The sequence below is a fragment of the Cygnus olor genome, chromosome 3 (assembly GCF_009769625.2).
Source record: "Cygnus olor isolate bCygOlo1 chromosome 3, bCygOlo1.pri.v2, whole genome shotgun sequence".
NCBI classification, from domain to species: Eukaryota; Metazoa; Chordata; class Aves; order Anseriformes; family Anatidae; genus Cygnus; species Cygnus olor.
The window spans coordinates 88,335,532-88,351,689 of NC_049171.1; the positions used below are offsets into that span (position 1 = coordinate 88,335,532).

Genomic DNA, 16,158 nt, shown 5'->3' on the forward strand with positions numbered 1-16,158 from the left:
CTTCAGTTTGAAGCCAAGTGCTTGTAGACCACTGCATTTCCCACTCTGGTAGCTGGGCCATCTTCCTATTGCCTCTGCTTGTCAGCAGGGAGATATTCTGTAAATGCCACCCACTGCTCTTTCTGCTTAGAGTGGGTGGCAGTGGGGCAGGAAGAAAAAGGTGGGTGCATTGCCGAAGGTTCCTGTTAGCAGAGATTTATATATATATATTTCAGAAGTGCCTTTTCTGGGAACTTCTGGGTTTCCATAGAAGTAGCAAGAATAGCTCCTAATTCACAGGCAATTGCAGGGCTGGGGGCAGGAGGTAGCTGGAATGAGAGGGCTCTGCCCACAGTCTGGGAGCAGAAGATGTGTCCCCAGAGAGGCACAGATGCCTCAAACTGAGGCTCTGCACACATGGGGGTGGCAGCATAAGTGGCCTTTGGCCAGTGCATCCCTGCCATTCTCCTGCCTGTCTTTGACTTTAATTAAGCTGCAAATTTGACTTATGAGCTATGCGTCAACCTGCTCCCCTTCAGGAAGCACGGAGGATGATGCCTACACAGCCATCAGCAGCTTTCTTTTCCTACCGCCCCAGAAAAAGTGAGCATTTTTCCTACCACTCCAGGAAAGTGAGCATTCAGCCCCGGCTCCCAGGGGGAAACTGAATCAAGGAGGGATGTGCCTTCTGCACGCAGAGCAGGGAGTCCTGATCCCAATGCTTTAACCTCAGATCCGTGTTTGTTCCTCCATGGAATACCTGGTGAAGAGGCAAAGACGTATGGGATATGTAAAGTTTCTGCGGGGCTTAGGGCACATGTTGTGACTGGTGCCACCTCTGTTTTTAGATGCAGCATCATCTGCCAGTTCAAGACTCCTGATAATTTCCCTTGCCGAGCCTTTGGGTTTGGTGGAGACAGAGAGCCCACCACCAGACCCCTTTGGCTGTGGGGATGGGAGCTGCCTTTTCCACCAAGCTCCTTTTTCAAGGTCTCTGGGTGGAAGGAGCGGTGAGCAGCCTCTGGGGCCAAGACCGGGGACCCATCAGCAGCACGTTCTCCTTGCTGCACTGTGAATGTGGCGGGACCAAAGCACCAAACCCGCCAGTTTGGCCTGGATCCTAACCACAAATAGCACAGCCAGCTGCCAGGCAGTGCCTGGTTTTCTGCCCTGGAGTCGGGGGAAGGAATGTGGGTGGTTTTACATGCCAGGGCTATCGGTGCAGCGGTGCTCAGCCCATCTTGGCACTGATGGCTGGCCTTGCTGGGTGTTGAGAGCCAGCACAAACCCTTCCCCAGGGATGCAGGTGGTCCTGGCTTGGCTGCCCCAGATGATGACCCTGGGTTGGGGCAGTACCCAGCTTTGGAGCTGGTCAAGGTGAGGCCAGAGGGTATTTCTGTGTTGAACTTGCATATTGAAGCCTGCCATAACATCTGGTAGCTCACCGTGCATGTGGGGCTGCCATACCCCATCACGTCATCCCATGGAGCTGGGATGACTGTCCCCAGCCAGGGGTCTGCCAGGCCACATCATCTGGCACAGGATCCATTCCTTCTCATCATCCCTCTTTCCCAAAGCCCTCAGAGGCCCATGGGGAGAAGGCTGTGGGCTCCACAAGCTGTTCCTGTGACCAACAGCCTGCTCTTTGCTGTCTTTCAGTCTCCTCCCTGTGACATGGCTGGCAGTGCACTTGCTGCATGGCTGGAGGGCTGGTTTTCTCCATCACTTGGCAGGTGGGAGCCTCGCTGTGTGGTGGGAATGGCCATGGACATTGGGCTGTGGGGTGAAGGATGGCTCCTTGTCACAGAGCAGGAGAAAGGCCAGGGCATAGACCCAGAGGGCTGTGTGCATCTCTGCCGAAAGAGCAAGGGGGGATTTCCCCATCCTTGAACCAGAAGCGGGCGGCAGATATTTTATCTTCATCCCAAATAATCTCACGACAAACCCTGTTCTCTCTCACTCAACCAGCAGAGGAGGTAGTAACTTGTTCAAAGGGCTCTATCAACTTAAAAACATGCTTCTATCTCAGTTATTTCCATCCTGCTGCTGAGCTGTGAAGTTCCTGAGAGCCCAGGAGTGGAGAAAAAACGCTGGGGCTCAGCTGTGGGTTGGGTTGTGCGGTGCGTGTGTCAGCACTTTGGGTGCAATCAGTTTTCCTCTGGTCAGTGAGTTTCTTCCGTTGTTTGGGTGGGCCTTGCACAAGCCTTTGGGGGAAAGCAAAGGCTTTTCTAGAAAGTGGAATATATGACTGTGAAACCACAAGAGTGATGGAGGGTCTCCGGCGTGGGTAGAGGAGCCAAAACAGCTCCTGACTGTCAGGATATTAGTCACCATCACTATCACCTTCCTGGCGTGCTGCTGCCTGCTACCAACCTTTTGTCAGTGTCCTAATTCACCATGAATCATGTAGAGTTTTGGGAAGACCACGCTCTCCTCTCAATCTGTACAATTCCCAGTGCCTGGTGGCTACTACTGTGACATAAAAAAATTGTCCATAAAATAGCCACAACACACTCATTTTGGAAGCAGACAAGAATTCAAATGGGCAGTTTCCCTCTATACTTAGGAGTAAAACCACAGGTCCTGAAAAAGCTCCAGTTGGTATGAGGCTGAGCACGTGTAAGCATCCATGAATATTTGAAGTATGATATTAGGAAAAACTTTCTAACTATGGAGCAAGCTAACTAAGGATGAAATGGGAGCTCTTTCCTGTGATGTTTTCAGAGGGGCTTAGACTGATATCTCCCAGATAGTGCTGCTGATGCCTGAGCAGGGTGCGTTTCATGTCCACTTGTCTACGATCCATCCTACCTTCCAATGTGAAACACAAATCCCTGTTCACTGTCTCTGTTTTTAGACTCGGAGCTCCCTGATGGGCTCATCTGAGCCCAACGAGGTCACTGCACCCATGGATGGCTATCCTCTGCCAGGGGTTTGTTGTCCCAGTGACTGAAATGGCTCCTGGGGGAGGGCTCTTAGAGCAGAGGATGGAATAGGGGAGTGAAGTAAAGGTGGCCAAAACCATGGCCTAAGTGCAAACACTGCTGCTGTGATGCTGGTGGACACTGCAGGAATATCTGCAAGGGCAGTCCAGTGTGGTATCAGCTCCAGGAGTGGCTGGTCTGGCAGTGGCAAGGCAGCAAACCCTGCCACACCTGGGTGTGACAGAGAAAGATTGGACCGAGCTCGCCTGCCCATGTCACCAGTCATGGGGGGTGGGGGGGTACCCAGTGTCCTGCCAGAAGCCTGGAGTCAGAAGGTCTGCTCTGTTATCCTGGATAGACAGGATCATCCCACCACGCTTCCAAGAAGGAAAATTACCCAATTAGTGGGTAATTATTTCAGTTTATTTAAGGCAACAGGGGTAGGCAGTGTCACAGCGTACAAAAGCAGAGAAGGGGCCTAGTCCTTCACACAACCCTTGGTGAAGCACTGGGATGTGTCAGGTGCTGACAATCTGAACTACGACTGGATGAACTCATGAAGAAAAAGCCCATCCAGAACTGTTAGATATGAAGACACAGCCTCTGGCCCAGAAAATCCCAAGCCACCATCACGTGGAGGCAGAGAGAGCATGTGGAGGCCGTATCACTGTAGCTTGCCCCGTCCCCTGCTCAGAGACGGGGCAGCAAAACCCCGGCCCCCCCGGCCCCCGGCTGCACAACGGAGGGGCTGTGTGACCTGCCGGCTCCAGACGTGGTTGCTATAGGAAAGGGAAGAGGCTGGAGGGAATGCCTGGGACCTATTCACACCCCCCAGCCCCGATTCACAGTGCCCCTGAGGTAATGTTTGCCTGGCTCGCCGTGGCCTTGCCTGATAAAGGGGCCTCCGAAAAGCAAGGCGGGGGGAAGAGCTGGCCGGGGCTGGGAGAAATATTTGCCTTGAATGCTGGCAACGCGTGGAAATGGGGAGGTGGCGGGAGGGACAAGAAAGGACCCTTTGAAAAAGGGGGAGGTGGAAGAAATCGGGTGCGGGGTCTGGCTGCGCATGGGGCCGTCGGGGCTGCCCCTCACAGCAGCTGGGTGGCATGGAGCTACCAGCATGGGCACTTGTAGCCAGCTTTGTGTCAGGTACTAAAAGACAGGAGGGTTTATAAGCCTGCCTGAAACTCATCTGCCTTTCCTTCTGCCTACCTGTCCCATCTTGAATGATCTCGTTATGCAGATTATTGTTATTATTTCTGCTTTTGTGTAGCCAGAGTGCCGCTTGGCCCACTATAATGCGGGATAGGCTTTGTTCTGGAAAGCCCCTTCAGCTGCACGTGAATTCTGGGAAAGAAAAGCAAAATTCCCATTGCCTAAAACCCAGCAAAACAAACACCGCCCCCTCCTCCCCCCCAAATATCCTGCAATATTTCCCTGCACAGAATAGAGCTGGATGAAGAGGAATTTTGGCACAGGACAGGCACTGGCCACCTCTTAAATTTTTATAGCTGATCTTAACAAATGTCCTTTTTGTACATTTTAGCGTTCTCCTCGACAGGCCTGATCAAAGCGGTGAGACAAGCATGCGGCTGCTGTTGGGATGCTTTGCAAGATGGAGGCTGCGTCCAACATATGAAGCAAGAGGCCATTTTTAAACATCAGCAACGAGGCCCAGAGGTTTCCTCCCCAAGCTGTTATCTCTGCTGTGATGGAGGAGTGAAGAGGGCAGTGGGAACATCTGGCCTCCGAGGTCCAGAGAAGTAAAACCAAGCCCACAGAGGAGCTGTGGGGAGTTTTGGGAAGGCTCAGCACAGATGGGTGAGTGGATAAGAGTGTTCACGGTGGCCAGAGCTCAGCATTACTGAAGCTTGGGGAAGATGCATGACAAGGAGCCAGTCCAACCAATCCTTCACAGGACCGTGTTTCAGATGAGCTGCAGCTGCTTGGCCAGGAGGCTCGGTATCGGTGGGCACGGCTGGGTCGAAAGCTCTTCCCAGCGTGGGTCAAAAGAAAACAGAAATGGGAGTGGGATGGAAGGGGGGAAAAAAAGTAGCAAGCATTATAATGGCATTTTCTCGTGGGAAGGGAATATAGTCTACAGCCTTGGTAAAAAAGAAACAGAGGGGGCTGGGGCACTGCTATTGAGAATGGCTGGGAGCATGGGAAAGCGCTTTTATAATGAGAGAGGGAAAAGATGAGGGTGATTTAGGATAAGAAATGTTGTCGTTGGCTTCAACTAGAAGGAGAGCAGGTCTGCTCCTCCTCTGACTTTTTGTGTGGCACCTATCATCGTTGGACGCGAGTAGCTTGCAAAGAGACCAGGCTCCGAGCAGGCTGCGAATATGGTTTATAAACACCTCTGCTTACCCTGAGAAAAGAACGCCCTAGAAGGGGCTTTCTCAGCCTTCCTTTATTACAGGCAGTAGCCCCTCACTTAGGAAAAAAAAAAAAGAAAAAGGAAAAAAGAAAAAAATGAAGCCCTCCTGTGCATTATGGAAAAATAAAAGCGAGAAAGTGCCTGGCTGATGACTTTGTGAGGAGAAATGGTGTTCAGAGAGATGGCTTTGGACCTCAAAGGACAGTGATGCGGGTGGGAAAAGTAGCAGCACTGCTTTGCTTTGGGATTTAATAACGCTTCCACTGTCTTGCCACCCCCTTGGCTGCCTTTCCACAGATAGCAATGGGGAATGATGCACTGGGGATATGCAGGGGAGCAGGGAGGGAATCTGGGACTTACTGTAAGCTCTGTATTTCATTTCAGCATCTTGATTGGGGTCCTGCCATTGGGTCAGTTGTTGTTAATCCTCTATTTGTATTTACCAGATACATCTCTCACTCAGTTTTCTGGAATTCCCCTACTCTGATGGGTGATGCAGGCTGCATCGCTGAAGTTTAGCTTTCATTCATGTGCAGAAGAAACCAAACTCATTTGAAGTTTGCTGTTGTTTAAGCTCAAAGCCCCCCTGCCCCCTATTTTTGGTCAATTTAACAGCGATCAAAGGATGTTTTTACTCTTGCATAAAGCTGTTTCTTTAAAGCCTGTGTTGCAAGTGACCTGGCGAGGCTGTGCACTGATGCTGAGCCCTCTGAGAGCTCCTGTGGTTAGCACGGATTAAAGGAACTAGGTCAGATTTCTAAACTATAGCATACATGATTCTGCTGTTCCAGCTGGACTATCTATAAAAGCTGGAAAAGAAAATCAGAGTCCTGGAAAGAGGTTTTGTTGGATGTGCACTTCCCAGAACTCCCCCCCAAAAGCAATCCAACTGTGCAGGCTAGAGCAGAGAAGCTTCAAAAGGTTTTTCCTAAATCAACCCAGCCTGTTGAAGTCCACTGGGAAAGCTTTTGAGAATTTTGCTCACAAGATGGATGGATAATGCAAAAAGCAAGAAAGCGATATGGAAGAAAAGGCATTTTTACACATGGTGCCACTCCCAGCATTATTTTATATGAACCAGGACATAGATAACTGTTTCTCTTTCAGGCTTAAGCACAGGTATGAGGACATCACCGTCCACTGCAAAACAGTGCTCTCTGGGCTGGAACAGAAAACTGTTTCCATGTAGGCAGCAGCACTGCAGAACAGCTTGGGATAAGCAAGGAGAAGAAGTTTGGCACCCATCAAAGCTACTTCAAAGGAAGAGATAGGCAGACCATGGCATGCCACTGTCCTTGACAAGAAATGTGGGCAGCATCTCCACCCACCGGGCAGAGGGGCTGCACTATCCACCTTGTAAACGTTTTTCCATCCCCAGCTTCTACAAAACAGTGCCGGCCAGCCTGGACCTTGGCCAAAGCAACATCCTGGTTCCACGGCAAGTGCTGTGGGATCCGGCCACACGTGACGAGGACCCCAGCTCTGCGTTGCGTTGGGAAGAGACGGCTATCGTGACCCCTGCTGCGCCCTGGGAAAGTCTCTTGGCTGCAGCTCACAGGAAGGAGAAGGTTTGCTTTCTTCAGATCCAGGATTTCCTCCTAGGCCCTCCTCACATGCTGCACCACATCTTAACCCACTCTCGCAGGCTGGGACCACAGAACAGTATGGAAACAACACCCAGCCTTCCTGTGCTTGTTCTGGGGCTGGTCCCAGCTGCCTGGTGCAGAGAGGAGCCCCTGCCTCTGACCCAATGCTGCCCACAGGACTGGGCAGCCTGGGCACGGGCTGAGCACGGCAGACTAGGCTCCCCAGCGTGGGAAATTTCTAAAGAAGCAGCCTTCTGTAAACCACATTTTCATTTAACCAGTCTAAATATATTTCAGTTTCAAAACACATGCTTAAAAATAACTTACAGAAATATTTATGTGGACACTGAAAGGAACTTTCCAGCTTTGGGGATTCAGCCTACAGCCCACTGCAGAGCCCACAACTGGCTTCCTGTTCAGTCACTCCTAACCTGTTGTTGAGTCTCTTGTTTTGAGAGCGTTGGAGTCTCTTTCTCATTCAGTTATCTTGCTTCACTCCACCCTGCCTCACAGACTCAGAGGGCTTTGCTTCAGCAAGGTCAAGACTGATACCGCAGGGCAGCTTTTCTCACAGCTGCAATCGTTGTAACTCTCTCAATGGTGCGAGTTTTCTTTCAGACCAAATGGGAAAACATTGCCTTACCTGGGATAACTCAGCAGCCCCACAAATGAGACATGGCACATATTTAGGAACTCCCTCTCCCATTTTTTGCCCCCTGTACCATTCATTCATCTGGATGTCTCGGTCCATGTGCTGCTTGGGGCAGACCTCTGTCCTTGACAAATGTATGTCAATGTAGTACAGTGGTGTGAAAGATCAGAGTTTGAATCTTTTGAATGGTTTGGCAACAAAAAAAGTAATGTAAAGCTAAAAATTAGCTTCCCGCCTTGTGTTTTTCACCATCATTTGTTCCTTGCTATCACTAATGTCTGCTGGGGCACTGTCAGCTATCGGAGGGAACAGACGTGTACCAACCACATCTCCTCGTCTATGCAGACAATCCCCTTTGCTAAAGAAAGGCTGGGCTCTCCCTAAAGCATCACAATAAGAGCATGTCAACCAGTCAATATGCTACGTCATATGGGAGAGAAGCAGTCTGACGGGTCAGGACAAAGGTTGGCTGATAAAGAGGTGTTGTGTCATGTGCCCATGTGTCTCAGCTTTTCTAAAGACATCCCTGTAACCCAGGAATGTTTTCTAGGAGGCTGGAAATGTCTCAGTTTTTCATGTCACCAGATTTTATTCTTAAATCACGACACAGTGTTTGTTCAGTACATATTGCAGCACTGGTGAGAATCTGTCCCATGTTTAGCAGGAACAAACAGCCCAGAAGAAGGTGTGCTCACTGGGATGAAGGGTATTTGGATTACAAGAGAGGTCAAATGAGTGCAAACCCCACTGAAGCTGTATGAGCCACTCAGTCTGGTCTAGTGCTGCAGGAGGGACTGTGCTGGAAAGATGAAAGCTGGAGAAGTTCTGCTGCGAGAAGCATTTGTGCTGCTGTAGGGGCAGTAGCTCGTGTAGGAAAAACACAAACACTCGATCAAAACTAGCTCTGTGATGTCTTTCATGGGAACAGTTTGTGACAATCTAATACGTCACCACCAAGGAGTCTCTGGTTTTGATTTTCAAAGTAAGGTTCAGAACCCTACTGGCTTGCAAATGATTTTGCCTCTCTCTCTTCTCCCCATATTTCTCTTTATATGTAGGGGCTGGAGAGGCGTATGTGGGCGAGCGTGTTTTAGTGTTTTTCATAAAATATAACCTAAAACTTCATACAAAGCTGTGGCAACAGACTCTAGGTCACCAATTAAATGCAGCTAGCTCTGAAATGTCACACAACATCTATTTAAAACAGTCCAAACTCCAGGCTTGGATTAAGATCCGTGCATTCCTAAAAACACAGGATTAAACTGAAAGCTCAGATTTCCTTTAAAAAAGAAAGCTTCCTGCTCTGTGACTGCAGAGAAAAGATCAAAACCCTTAGCTAAACAGAAGTGATGCAACAGCTTCTTCTGGGGGCCTGAGTTTTGGAGGGCACTGATCAGTGCTGTGGTCATGTATGGTGATGTAGTGGTACCACCGGTGGCAGGGCAGGAGAAAGGACAAGCTGCTGTGTGAGGTCAGGAACATGAGGCTGGGGCAGGAGCAGCTTTGCCATGGAAGAAAAATTGTCATCTGTCTGCCCCTGAGGTAAATTGCTGCATGGGTTCAGGAACCAGCAGCCAGGAAGCTCTTGAACCAGTGATGTTTCTGGAGAAAACGGACCCAGATCCAGATCCTGCGGTAGCAGCTAGGAAAGGGGGAGCTGTCCTGCTCACATCAATGGGGCTTGTCCATAGCAGACCCCAGCAGGCACTTGTCTGGCAAGGGACATGGGGAAAAAGGAGGAGAGCACAGCAGATAGCTTAGCTTAGCGCCTGTAGGGTAGTGGGGCTGAAGGTCCCGGGTGCCCCAACTTGGCCCAAAAAGTACCACTGGAGATGAGTGATTTGGAGGGCTGCGTTACATTTGCAGTGGGAATGAGGGCAAAGCCCGTGCTGGGGGCAGAGGTCCCCAGGGCCTGCAGCATGAGAACTCCAAGAGGCCCTGCAGCAAGGGGACCAGCTCCCACCACGCTCTGGAGAGCCCAGGCCAACCAGCACACCAATTTCAGACCAAGCCAGTAGAGGTCACAGTAGGTCCAACAAATTCCCCATGCCCTCCTCCCAGCCCAGTCTGCCCTCACATCTTAAACAGTTCAGCTCTGACTGACTGGAATTAAACCCTCTTCCTACTCAATGGCCTCAGCAAGCCCAATGAAGCCAGCCTGTGTCCGGCGTGTGCTATTTAGGAGGGGGAAATCAGATGATGGTGAGCTGGGCTGTGGCCTGGTGGTGCCTACCTTCCCCACCGTGTGCTCCCACTGTAGCTAGTGTATGTCTTGGAGGTGAAATCTGTCATGCGGGTGTGGATGTGTTTTCTTCCTGTCATTCCACAGAGGGAAAACACCAGACCTGCCAGCTCGTCGGGCTCCCTTATCTTCCCAGACCTCTCACCTTCACCCAACCTGTTCCAAGTTCATGCCCAGCCTGGAGGACATTCCCACCGCCCAAAGGTGGTTGGGTCTGCAGGGGATGGGGCTTTGTGCCTGTCTGTGCTGTGTCGTCCACAGGCCAGCAAGTGCTCTAGGACAATCGCCTGAGCATCTTCATGCTATGATTGAGGTGGTTCCTGATGTTCTGGGCTCTCTTGGGGTCTTCCAAGAGTTGGGACATTTCCCCATGGAGGGACTGGTAGGCGTACTCTCAGCCAGTCCATGCCCCTGCTCAGCTATAGCCCCATGAGGAAACTGCAGGCATGGCATACACCTGACAAAATTTGTAGCTCTTTGTACAGAGATACTGTGAATTACCTTCAACCATTTCAAACAATAGAATCTTGGGCAGGGAAGAAACCAAAGGCAAAAACTGTACCTTCCTTAAGTAAATATTGCAGCCACGCAGCTCTGCATGCAGATCGAGGTCTGCACACAACCAGGCCGTGGCTGGCTGGGGTCTCCTGTGGGTGACAGGATGTCCTGCCGGGGCATCTTCCTGGATGGGACTTGCTTGGCACGATGCCTTGATGGCTTTGGAGCCCACCACGGCTACGACACATGGCATTGCCACCACCAGCAGGACCTGAGTGCCCAGGCTCTGCTGCCAAAAGCACGAGAGATGGCTGTGGCCTGGTGAACTGGGAGAGCGAAGCCTGGCTGCTGCTTCCTGAAGGCCTCTGCCACTGGAGGGGGACAGAGCACCTCGCTGCGCAGGTAGGTCCCCCCCGCACCCTTCCCAGAGGAGACCCTCCCATGCCGCAGGGCTTCCACCGAGTTCAGCCTGGTGGATGGGCCACTGCTTGCACTGCCGCACCCTGGAGTGGGTCATCGCGGGATTGCGCTGCTAGCAGAGGAGGGGAGCCATTTGGCAAGAAGGGAGCATTTCACACAATAGCAATGAGTCCACTGGCAGCTCAACACCGCCAAGCCTGCCACCACGGGTGTCGCAGCACGTCCGGGGAGGGGAGATGCACAGGAGCCCAGTGGGGGCCGGGAGCTCTCTGGAGATGGGTCTGTGTGTTCAGGTGCTGCCTCTAAACCCCTTCATGTTTCAGATGTGCTCCTGATGTTCTCTTATTTCCAGGTGCTTTGGATGGGCCATTCCCATCTCCATCTTTTCCATCAGCCTAGGGCTTGAACTGCTGAAGCTGGTGCAGTGCCCTGGCCCATTCCTGATGGTTTCTGCAGACCACAGGGACACGAATACAGCTGGGATGGAGGCAGAGGGGCTGCACCAGCTGGGCTCAATGCCATGCCAGGCTGCCCGGCACCACCTGCACAAGGTACCATATGGGGACACCAACAGTGGGATGGGCACATGGCTCTGAAATGGCACATTTTTGATGACTTACTGTGGCAGGATGGTGCTGGCTCCCACAACGCCAGGGGATGCGTGGCGGGGAACTCACTGAGGAGAGATGGTTCCTGCTCTGGGTGGCCAGGTGAGCAGCTCATGCCTTGTACTCTCATGGAGCCCTGGTGCCATTGTTCTGTCATAATGATGGCTGGTGATGATGGCAACAGGGACCTGGGTGGCAGCTCTGCCCCCACATTTTGGGAGGGTGTCGTGAGCTGGAAGAGGTGGCTTCCACAGCAGGGTACCCCAAGGAGCAGGCACCTTTCTCCTGACCAGCTTGCTCCGGCCGACGAGACCTGATCGATGAATGAAGCCGGGGCCTGGCACGCTGTCAGGAGCAGGCTGCATTGTGCAACAGTGCGTGATGCAACTGAACTTTACATAACCTGATGCAACACCTATGGCTGGAGTTTAAAGCAGCAGGTCCTGGATGGCTGCTGTATGGTGTACATACCTCCTCCTGCATGTACACATGTGAGGTCAGCCGGTGGGAGTGGACAGCAGCACTGCTCCAGGCAGCTCAGGCTTTGCTCTTGGGTTTGAAATCACTGCAAACAAACAAACAACTGTGGCTCGTGAGGGGTGAGTAGACCACGAGCAGAGGCAAGAGCCAGGCACATTGCAAACAGCAGCTGTGGAAATGTCCTCCCTGCAGCTCAGCCCATGTTCTTCATTCCCACCTGCAGCTAATCCTGTCCGAAGCCTCTTTCCTCACTCGTGTCCCGCAGCTCCTGAAGCCTTCTGTGGCTGGGGTACCTCAGTCTCCATTTGCAGCCCCTCACCGCCAGATGCTCCTTGCATGGCATCTTCCACCAGGCTAAATCATGATTTTGAGCTCAGTGTTGTGTTAGGCAGCCTTGAGGCTCTGCAGATCTGATGCTTAACCTGGTGCCTTGGGGAAGGTGGCAGTACCCCTTTCCTGGGGCAAGACACCAATGCTCTTTAATATAGTATGAGGCAAGGCATCACCCTAAATCTGCCTGTGGCCTGACATCTGCTGCTGTCTGTCCTGAACCTCAGGCCAAAGTAATTCCTCATCTTTTCTCTGACATTTATCATATTTAAGCTAAAAGAAAACAGAGGGAGGTTGCTGGCCTGCTGTTTTCTGTACAAGCAGTGAGAGTTTGCAGCTGTTGGGAGGTCTGGCGTGTGTGTGGTGCCCGAGCAAGGCAGGGGGAGCAGGGGCACACCGGGGAGGGATGATGAGCCCCAGAAACAAGCCGGTCATGACAGCCGTGGTGGGGTGGTCCTGCCATGCCCCTCACTGCCGTAGCATCACGCCAGTCCAGGCTGCAACACTGCCACCAGGAGCAATGTACTTGGGTTTTGGGAAGCCCTCCTGGGACGTGGCAAGAGAAAGCAGCGGAGCCCAGAGGGAGCCAGGTTGTCTTTCTGTGTGAGGATCAGCCTGGCACGACCCCAAGTATCACCTGCCTTTCCCTTCCCCCTGCAGAGGAAGCTAATCCTGGGCACTGCTGTCGCTGCCAAGTTTGCATGGAAAATGCCACCAGCAGGAGCCAAGCAGCAACCACTGAAACCGAACTGGGAGGGGACGGCGATACAAGCTGGTATCCCCTTCCTGACGTGACTCCTACCTGTGAGTCACCGTGGCCTCAGTACCTTTCCAGCCATGCTGCTGCGCCCGCAGCTGGTGCTTGAGTGCCTGACTCTGGTGAGGTGAAGCCTCTTCCCTTTCAGCTTTCTGAGCCAGGCCCTCATGATGTAACACTGCAGGTGAATTTCCACAGCTCTGCCAGAACACAGAGTGGGGCTGGGAGATGGTAAAAATGCCTTTCCCCAGTCTGGTGCCTGGACCGTCCTTCTATCTCCCTTCCCAAAAGGTACCCTTTTATCTGTTCCCCATCCCACCCTCCAAAAGTGGTGCTCTGGGGCTGGAGAGACTGTGCTGGTGGTAAAGGGGGTTATGGCATGGCCCTTCAGGGCTGCAGCAACACCTCCAACCACTTACACACGACAGCCTGTGTGCCCGAGCTCCAGCCAGAGAGGATTTACAACACAAAAGCATCGGCTGATGCGGAGATCAACCGGTGCTGCAATCGGGTCACAGATACTCTAAATCAAACCAGATCTTTACATCCTGGAGCTGCACAGCCTGCAGGGAGCAAATAAATGGTTAAGAAGACAGGCTGAAGTGCCAAACGAGAAAGCAAAGTTTGCTCCATGCTCGTGGCCAGGCTGTAGTGGGAGAAGCTGCTGTGTGTATGCAGCACGCGCTCATCCGTGACCGTGTGGCTCTTCATGTTATGTCTGAGAAGGAAAGCAAAACAAGAAATGGTGACCAGGGTGGGATTATAATCCAGGAATACCGTGACTGCTGAAAAACCGAGGAGGAAACCGCAGGCTAGTAGCTGCTGTTAAACTAACTGGTGGAACGCTTGCCGAGATGGTGGAAATTTTCCCAGCCCCTCTCTCCATAAAGGCAGTGGTGGTAGTGATGCATTTGAGCTCCTGAAAAATGCAATAAAAACAAACGAAAAACAGCAAAATGAAACAATTTCTAAATATGTGTTGGTAAGGAGGTGGGGGGGCTAAGGAAATTACTAGCGTGTTGCCAGTTTGGAGAGAGTTTAAATGCTGCGTCAAGGGAGCGGTTAGCATGTGGTATGCAAAATGAAGCAATCCAAAAACGGTTATTAACTGAGGCTGATTTGCCCTTAAAACGTGCTCTAGGAACTGCTGTGTCAAAGGATACAGCTACTCTTGGTGATGGGGAGTTGCAACAGCATCAAACAGCCTGAAATGAAGGGTTTATTTTTTTTCCCCTTTGGGGGACAGTCACCTCTTTTGGGTGAAAGTCTTTTGGGACAATATCGGAACCAAAACATCAAGGAAATTAAGCTTTGCTTGAGGGAGAAGGGTGTTTTTGACTCCACTGTTCTCCTGAGGCCCCATCTGCGTGACAGCCTGAAGAAGGGCAGGGCTATAACATGGACAGGACTTGGGATGATCTCCTGGGTTGCTGAGGGAGGTTGTGGTGAGGGAAGAGGGGGCTTTAGAGGATGTGGTGTTTCCCTGCTCACAGCTAAAAAAGGCTGGCATCCTTTGCCTAGGTCTGACTAAGCAAAACCTATCAGCCAGATGGGGATGCTGAATAATGACAAGAAGCATCCTGTGAATAACGCACACGGGGTTTTACTCCAGTATAACAGACTAGCGTGAGGAGAGCTTCCTCACCCTCGTTTTGGGAGAGGGCCACAGAGCAGCTACTGCAAAGCACGTTTAATTTGGAGCTATGCAGACAATGTATGCGTTAGTGGAGGTGACAACGAGGGATGTCTGCAGAGGTGCTGGTGTGGCTGTCAAGAGCGGTTGTGGAGCAAATGAGGGAAAAGTGAATTTTCCAAAGACCCGGCTGTGTGCTGTGGGACTTGCAAATGATTTTCATAAATCACCAGTAATGCTTGGGGTTATTCTCAAGGCGCTCTGACCACGAGATATGTCACAATTATCTTCCTTTCTGGGGATAGGCAGTTATTACCAAGGGGTCTTGCCCAATACCTAGACAATATTACAGTCCCTAAATAGACCAGTGCACAAAGGACAGAAGTAATGTTGATCCACATGATGTACCAAGGCTCCAGATGAAGCAAAGAACTTTGTATTATCAACAAGCAAAAAGCTGCCTGTAAAATTAGCTTGCAGCACTTCCCCACGGGCCTGAAACACTGGTGCAGAAAGCCAGCTGTTGGGGTAGGACACCGAAAAGACCCGCGCTTAGGGCTGGCTGGCATCGACCTGCAGCCCTGTGCTCACATCCCCGAGGAGATCCAAGCATCGCCTTGGGAGGTCAGCGGTTGAGCCACAGCTTATCTCAGGAGGAAACAAGTTTACTCTGGCTGCAAATCATCAAACACTGGCTTCGGTTTTAGCAGTTGCAGCCTGGTTACACAGCCAGAAGGTTTTCTGGGGTAGTCCCTGCTCTGGTACTGTGGTAGGAGATGCAGTGGCTGGCACCACGAGCACCCGTGGAGTGACAGGTACCCTGATGCAACATGAAACTGAGAGCCAGACGGGCCTGGCTGAGGCATCTGATGATATGATGAGGAGATGGGCTTAGCACACAGCCTCTTCCAGCCTCCTTGGCTGGAAAGAGAGTACTGAAATACATGTCCAGGTTGCCTAACGTGTGGCACCAGAGCAGTTGCTGTAATAAATCCCAGGTCTAGTGTACTCCAAGAATTACATGATGGCCTCTGGGAATAATAAGTATGAAAGCCCTGGCTAGAAATTTGGTTTAGTGGCCAGACACTGATACACAAATAGGAGGAATGACAAAACGATGTCAAGGGTATTAATAAAGCTAGTTGGGAAATTTTCCATCAGAATAATTCTCCGATGGAAAATGTCCTTTTCGCTAGCTCAGCACTTTCTGTAAGAAAATTGCAGATTTCCACGGGGAGAATCAAACTGAAGGATCCTTGGCTCTTTTTCCACGAGGAGCAAACATAATCGCCGAGAGCGCTTGCGGACGGGCGCGCGGAGGTTGCCTTCCCGTGCAGCTCCCAGCCACCCAGCCTTCCCCTGGGGACCAGAAATCCCAGGCGCAGCGGAGCAGCCAGAGGCAGCCAGAGGCACCGGAGGGCTGGGAGCTGCCCCGGGAGCTCCCGACAGCTCACCTGCAATCCGCTGCAGCCAGGAAGCCGTCAGTTTTCCTTTTGGTCCTGGCGAAGCCTGGCTTTTGCGGAGCTCTAATGAAAACAGCGGGTTTGATTTTTCAGTCTAGTATTTTGCTTGAAAAGGAACTCGGTTACTATTGTTTTCTTTCTCGCTGGAAGGGATTTCTATTTCCCAGCCAGCCCCGGGTATCAGCGAACACTACACTTGCTTAAATATT

General features: G+C 51.6%; 2 long non-coding RNA genes across 2 annotated transcripts; one reads left to right on the plus strand and one right to left on the minus strand.

Moving 5' to 3' along the window:
• Positions 1 to 3,315: 3,315 nt before the first annotated feature.
• On the minus strand, positions 3,316 to 11,357 carry LOC121067999. The gene is made up of 2 exons (XR_005818552.1): positions 11,299 to 11,357; positions 3,316 to 11,128 (listed from the first exon to the last, which is right to left on the minus strand). It is a non-coding gene; the product is annotated as an uncharacterized LOC121067999 (long non-coding RNA).
• A 113-nt stretch (positions 11,358 to 11,470) lies between these two features.
• LOC121067998 lies at positions 11,471 to 13,804 on the plus strand. Its single transcript, XR_005818551.1, has 2 exons — positions 11,471 to 11,885; positions 12,757 to 13,804. It is a non-coding gene; the product is annotated as an uncharacterized LOC121067998 (long non-coding RNA).
• The last annotated feature ends 2,354 nt before the right edge of the window (positions 13,805 to 16,158 follow it).